Raw genomic sequence first — 6854 nt, 5'->3', positions numbered from 1 at the left:
CGTGTTAGAACTAACAGAGCATTTGTCTGATTCATTCAGGGCTGAATGAGAAGGAAGGAAGTGGCTGAATGACCTGTATTTTTCATTTTTCTCTTCCCCATGAGATGCCATTTGTCCAGGTTTCCTTGTTGTCCAAAGCAAATCAGAATCAACCGCGAGAGCCTGCTATTCGAAACAGTTTGCCCTCAATTTGTGCGTGTCAGATGAGTTATTGCCCCCTTTTCACTCCCGTCTCTCGTCTGTTTTCCCATGTATCTATTCATTTCTAAATTTCACCTCACTGTGAGTTTTATTTCCTGCTCTCTTTCTCTTACACTCACTGAAGATGGCCTGACATGTGCTAAAAAAAAGAAAAAGGACACTGCCATGACATCAATTTAAAAAAAAAAAGAAAAAGAGTGCCTGTAAGTAAAGGCCGGGGCTACGTTTAAAACAGCCGGGCATGTTTCTGGCTGCACATACATTTCTTTCTGAGTGCAGGAAAGATTCTGACCTTCAGCTCACCGGGCCTTTTTGCACCCGTGTACCAGCAGCCAGTAGCTGGTGATTTGTTGTTGCTCCTGTGTTTAGAGCCCAGCAGCGATGCAATAAAAAAAAAGAAAGAAAAAAATCCCCCTGTTATCTACTCGTAGGTTTCTGTAGCAGTGCACCTGTGATGTTGTTGAACACTGTATTATTTTCTATAAGCACCATCCATAATTCACATGCTCTGGCATCAAATATTGAGCAGAGAGATGGAGCTGAGAGGTCAGGAGGCTTGCTTCTCGTGTAGGGCCAATGTAGTCTTTTCGTTTATTTGTCTTTTTCTCACAGCCAGGTTGTTTCATTCCTCTGCTGTCTCTCTCTCTTGTTTTTTTGTTTTTTTTGGTGGATATTAAAAAAAAGTGTTTCTACTGTTTTGCATTAAGCTGCACAAGACAGAAGACACTGAACTTCTTAGCTCATTTCCCATCCAATGTGAGATGACAGAAAATGTTCAGTGGTTGCAAAAGAAATCTCAAACTCCATATTTTCCCTCAACTTTCAGCCACTGAATGCTTTCTGGACTTACTGTAATGCGTCCTCAGCTCATTAGATGCAGGCTTCAGGTTGAGGGGGGACAGCCGGATAAGTGAGACGGCCCTTCTTCTCCCTGACAGAAGGAAATGGGGTAAAGCTTTGCATCAGTTCAACAAAGCCTTCGTCTTAGTTTCTTTTTCTCGTTCCAGCTGAAGCGTGGAAGTGTTGCTTTTGTTGCGTGTGTGACATCTTGCACTTGTTTAAGCGAGACCACCATTTCAGGAACATTGCGGGCCTCCTCGCGGCTCTCGTCCTTTGAGATTGTGAGAAAAATGTTCCGTTTATTTTGAAGACAACAAACTGATTCTGCTTGGTTTACTCTTTGGTTTATGCACAGCCTAGGTCCTGCAGAGGCCCTAACTTCTTTTCTTTGAGCAGTACTTTAATGTCAAGCTAATGGCACCAGCTACTTCTTATGATGAACAAACTGTATGTACATAGATATAAATTTATATATAAATATATATAAATGGGTCTTTGCACAAGTTATCTCCATGTCTGCTCCGTGTGATTTTAACAGGAAAAACAAAATGTGAAAGAAAGTTCGGAAAAAAAAGACTTTATATATGCTTTACAATTCTTTGTCTCATTAACATTTTGCACTTATTTAAAGAGGCTTACTTTCTGTTTCTGGGCTGACAGAGCAGTTTTCACGCTCTGCCAAGATATTGTACAATATGTATATGTATTTTTATTCATATGCATATAAATATATGTCTATGTAATTTGCCTCCTGTGTTCTGTTTTATTTCTCATTCTCTGGCCTGCCTCAGGGCCAAAAATGCAACTTTAAAGAGTGAATATAAAGAAAATAATAATTAATAAATGCCCCCCCTCAAAAAAAACAAGTTATTTCACAGTTTGTTGTGAGTGATAGTATTTGTAATCCACAGTCCTTGCAGAGGCTTATTTCGTTTGTCTTTGTCAGTGAACAAACATGACCAACATCTGCGTGCTTGAGCTTCCTCCATCCACTCCGAGCATTTTGAAAGTGCCTTAGCTTGCTTACAGCTTTATTAAAAACCTTGGCCTCTCCCTATTCGCTTGGCAAATCAAAGCAGTGGACGGCTCATTTCTTCTTTTTTTCCAGGCCTTTCTGTGGAGGTGCTGCCTTTTAAATTCCTCACACTTTAATTATGTTTTGGTTTGCATGGTGGCGCACAAAGCCTGAATTGGCACGTCCTTGGGACATTAATTGGATGAGAATATACTTCACGAAATGTGAAATGACTCATGTGATTCTGCCTGTATGAAATAATAATCTGATGTTTTTAATTGCAAAAATATTTACTATAGTGGAGAAGGTCAAATTAGAGGAAGAATTGGAAGAGTGCTGCTGACACCTTATAAACTCATTGGTCTGTTTTCCCTAAACAAACCTCGGATTTAAATGCAAAGAGCAGTGCTTTAAAAGATTCTGTACAGTGAGGGTATATTTTGGCATTATTATTATTGCTCTTGTTATTAAAGCCAGTGTAACCATGTTCTAATGGTAAGCCCTAACAACCAGCGTATATTTATAAAGGAAAAGGCAAGAAATAAGTAGGAAAAATATCTAATCATAGAATAATTCAATAAATGTGTAAGGGTTATTTTATTTTATCCCCTTTTCTACCCACAAAAACTGGACTTACAGCTACTTTTCACCCACCTGTAACCCGTTTTTATTCCCTAATGAAAAAAGAAGATCTTTCAGTCATGACAAATAGCTGTGATTAGCTTTTCCAGTTTAAAGATACTGAACATGTTTGGTCCTCACAGAGGGCAGTCTGAGATTCACCAAGATTGTTATGAACCCTTTGTGATGTAGCACCTACCGCTGGGTCACGCGGACGCAGACATGTCACATGAATCACATTTTTATTATTTCTTACCAAAAGTCCCCCAAATTACATGTCAGTGTGAAGAATTATGTGCAAAGAAAGAACAAGTTGTAATTCTTTCAAAGCCGTGAAGGTAAAATACCACATATATCCCCTGTAAGCCCAGACTTTGGTGAGGGGCACCTTTCCAAACAGGGACAATCGATCTGCAGGGTGCCAATTATAGTGATTGGCACCTTTATTTGAGCGAGGAAGAAGCGAGAGGGCCAGCAGAAAGAAGACCAGATGGGTGGGCTGTTTTAGAGAGGGGCTGGGAGGAGGGGAGGGCAGAGCTGGGCGGGGATGGAGAGTAACTGCGGGGGAAGAAACTTTGGTGATAAACAGCTTCCAGGGAGGAGCAACAAGGCTGAACTTGTTGGTTTTTAATGGTTTTTAATTGGTGCAATTTTATCAACAGCTATTTAAAGGATAATTATTGCTGCATTTAACTTTATTTGCCTGGAAAAAAAAAACACATGGTTGGAAAAATAAAAATCAGTATTTTACTAAAAATAAATAGAACAAAAACTATTATCAAACTGTCAGTTTGACTCATAACAATTAATAAGCGGCTTATTTTAGTTTGTGCAGTGGCAGCTTAACTGAGCCAATAATGCCTGTAATAGTAATCAATAATTAGTAATTAAAATGCACTAGTTCAAACGAATAATCACTGAACAGTGAAAGAATTATAGTAAAAAGAATCAGTGAACAAACTTTGTAATTTTTTTCATACTTTTCTTACTTTAATTATTTTTAAATAATACATTTAAAAAATGTGAAGATTTTAAGAAAATAACATTAGAAAAATATTTAAACATCAAAGGCAAAGTAGTACAAAAGCTTTGTAAGGTAGATGAGGTGTGTAAATTACACGTTTTTAAACAGTAGGGAATTTTTATATTTTTAAAAACCAGATAATGCTTTATTTGGTTACTTTTAAATGTTATTTTCACCGTGGTGTTTGAGGAGTGCGCTTATTGTTTCACTGAATTTTCACTTCAAACACTTCATAAAGTCACTTAACATGATGAGTGTGTTTATTTTGGTTTATTTATTTTGGTTTTAGTTCTGTGTTTTGTAGTTTTATTTTCATTTTTTAATAAGTTTTGATTTTATTTGTTTTGTGAGTTTTTGTTTTCAGTGCAGTTGAGTTTCACTTAGTTTTCAGAGTGAGTTTGCTTGTTTTATTTTTATTTTTGTTAGCTTACAGTTTATTCTTTCTAATTATGATTATATGGAGAGACTTTATCAGTGGAAATATTTAGGCAAAGCAGAATGGATGCTTCAATACAAACACAGCTCTTTACAAAGGCAGCTGGCTCACAGTTATGTAAACATGCCGGCCTCGGTAAAGGCTGGTTACACCGACAAATTTTTACCAAACCAATAAAGATAATTAAAACTAAGAAGATTTCATTTGTAACTTTGCTTTTTGTTTGTTTGTTTTGTTTTGTAAGTTCACAAAGTTCAGTTGGTTTTCTTTTCTTTCTTACTTTTTAAGTTTATTCTTTATTTTTTTTCTGTCAACTAAAACGTTTTTTTCCCCCACATCTTGTTTTACTTTTTAATTTAGCTGCAGTCAAACCTTGACTGTGATACTGAAGCTCTGCTTTTCTATCTTTCAGCACAGATTGATGTTTAACAAAGTGCTTCACAGAGTAATTTCACATTTTTCAGTTAAATGAATAACCTTAGCATCACAAACACAAACAAAACATAACATATCAATTCAAATCAATATGTAATGTGCTGCATTATACAGCCTAAGTACTCTTATAGGCTTAAAGCAATATCTGTTATCAACTACACTGGCTTATATGTGTAGGAAATATAGTTGTATATTTAGACTGCTTGTGCATGCCCATTCTAGATTATGGAATCTATTGATTCTATAATCTGGACACTCTGTCTGACTATGGCCCATTGATGACATCTGAATATAAAAGACATAATGAAAGTTCTGTTGATGTTGCTGTCATTAAATTTGTCATACATAGCTTTTATAATAATAAACTAAAGAGGCATAAAGGTTATAAATAGTTTATTTTAGCCCCACTTCATTATATGTGACAAACATAAGTACTTCCAGGAGTGTGAGTTGTAGCTGTGTCATAGTTTTAGTTTCTCAGCTCCTGGTGATGTAGACAAACAAACACTGAGGCAAGTTTCTAATGAAAACTAGAGTTTGGTGAAGTGATGACCTTTTTTTCCAAACACCAGAATGTGTGTTTACATACAGACGATACCATCGTCTCCACCAGTGACGTAGGAACAACAGTTCAGCAGACAAATGAAAACCTTCAACAACAAAAACCCTCTAAATCTAAACTGTGTGATCTTGATGATTTTTTAAACTTGATTTGATTCTTTTACTCTGATAGCAGCCTGTCTTACAAAGACGTCTGAGCGAGAGATTAAATGAATAAGAAGGAAAAACGGCTACAAAGTCTGCACTCACGCTCATGTAAGTGAGCATCAGATCAATTCCACATCACCACTCAGAAGCTGTTTGTTGTGCATCAACAAATGAACCTTCAGCTCCACATTGGCTCTGTTTTTCTTTTAATATGCACAGTGTGTGTTTGTGTTTGTGTGTGTGTGAGAATGAGGGTGTGCGTTTGGTCCACAGATCTTCAGGAATGCTTCACTGTCCTGCCACCCCCGCCTTTTTGCCCCCGCTCGCCTTTCTCCATCCCTCCATCCTTTCTCCCTCTTCCTTCCTCCTCTGATAAAGCAGCTCAGCAGCCCATCAGGGGGCCTCTCCACTAATTAGGGTCACTAATTGGGGGTCGGCCAGGCCAGGGACCCCTCCACACCTGCATGGTCATGTGACTTTCAAAGAGGTGCGCAGGGTCAGGGGTCGTGCAGTTGAGGTTGTGGTTGGATTAATTTGACTGAGCAGATGAAGAGCGGGGTGATAGCAACACATAGATAGAAAACAGCCTCGCAGAAGGACTTTATGTGTCAATCTCCTCAGCTAGCTCCAACTGCTGAAGACCCGTGGTAATCAATCCACCCTCAAAACAAAAATATCGCCTTCCAAACAGATGTGTCTCACTTGGTTATGAGAGCCTCTCAGAACAGTCGCCAAATCTGTAACAGCAAAATGACCAAAATTAAACTGATCCGTGCATTAAATTAATGCAGGGAAAAACAGGTTAAGAAATAAGTGTTGGGACATCCTTGTCTGGTCAGAGGTTAATTGGTAGGTAATCTTCACGGCAGAGACCTCAGTGGAGGCCCCAAGCCCACCTGGCTCTCAAAGCTCTCATGGACTAAGTGATGTCTCCTTGTTTTGACAAGATTCACACAAGTGTCGTGCTTAAGCTCGTAAAAATATTCAGAGCTGCATTCCTAAGAAGCCCACTGACCAGAGGGAGAGAGGGGAAACAACAGGACACGAGGGATTTTTTTTAAATCACGCAAAGAAAAGGGGATGAGATGCAACACTGTTGGGTCATAGATGTTATAGATTTATTTCCCAGCTGAATTTCATTTAGCTGCTTTAGATTCAATGTCTCACTTTCATGCTGGTGTAGATGCAAGTGACCAGAACTGAGCTGCCATATTGATGTAATTAGTAGCACCTGTGCGATTCCTGTTAGGTGAAGTCATAATGTCTGATGGGATTGCTAAGATGAAGAAGAAATGACTGTTTATTAGAAATTAGTGCTTTGAACTGTTTTTAAACTAATCTAAATCTAAAGGGATTTAGTTCCTGAGAATCTTATGACCAGAGAAAGTGCAATATAAAAATATATATTGTTTTTAAGCATCCATTTTCATGCAGGACAATGCTCCATCACACGCGTCCAAGTACTCCACAGCGTGGCTGGCAAGAAAGGGTATAAAAGAAGAAAAACTAATGACATGGCCTCCTTGTTCACCTGATCTGAACCCCATTGAGAACCTGTGGTCCATCATCAAATG

This window comes from Aulonocara sp. 'chitande type north' Nkhata Bay, linkage group LG3, assembly GCF_057382095.1.
Source record: "Aulonocara sp. 'chitande type north' Nkhata Bay isolate Kocher_YH1m ecotype deep benthic linkage group LG3, A_spYH_male_GT1.1, whole genome shotgun sequence".
NCBI lineage: Eukaryota > Metazoa > Chordata > Actinopteri > Cichliformes > Cichlidae > Aulonocara > Aulonocara sp. 'chitande type north' Nkhata Bay.
This window is presented reverse-complemented; position numbering follows the sequence as displayed.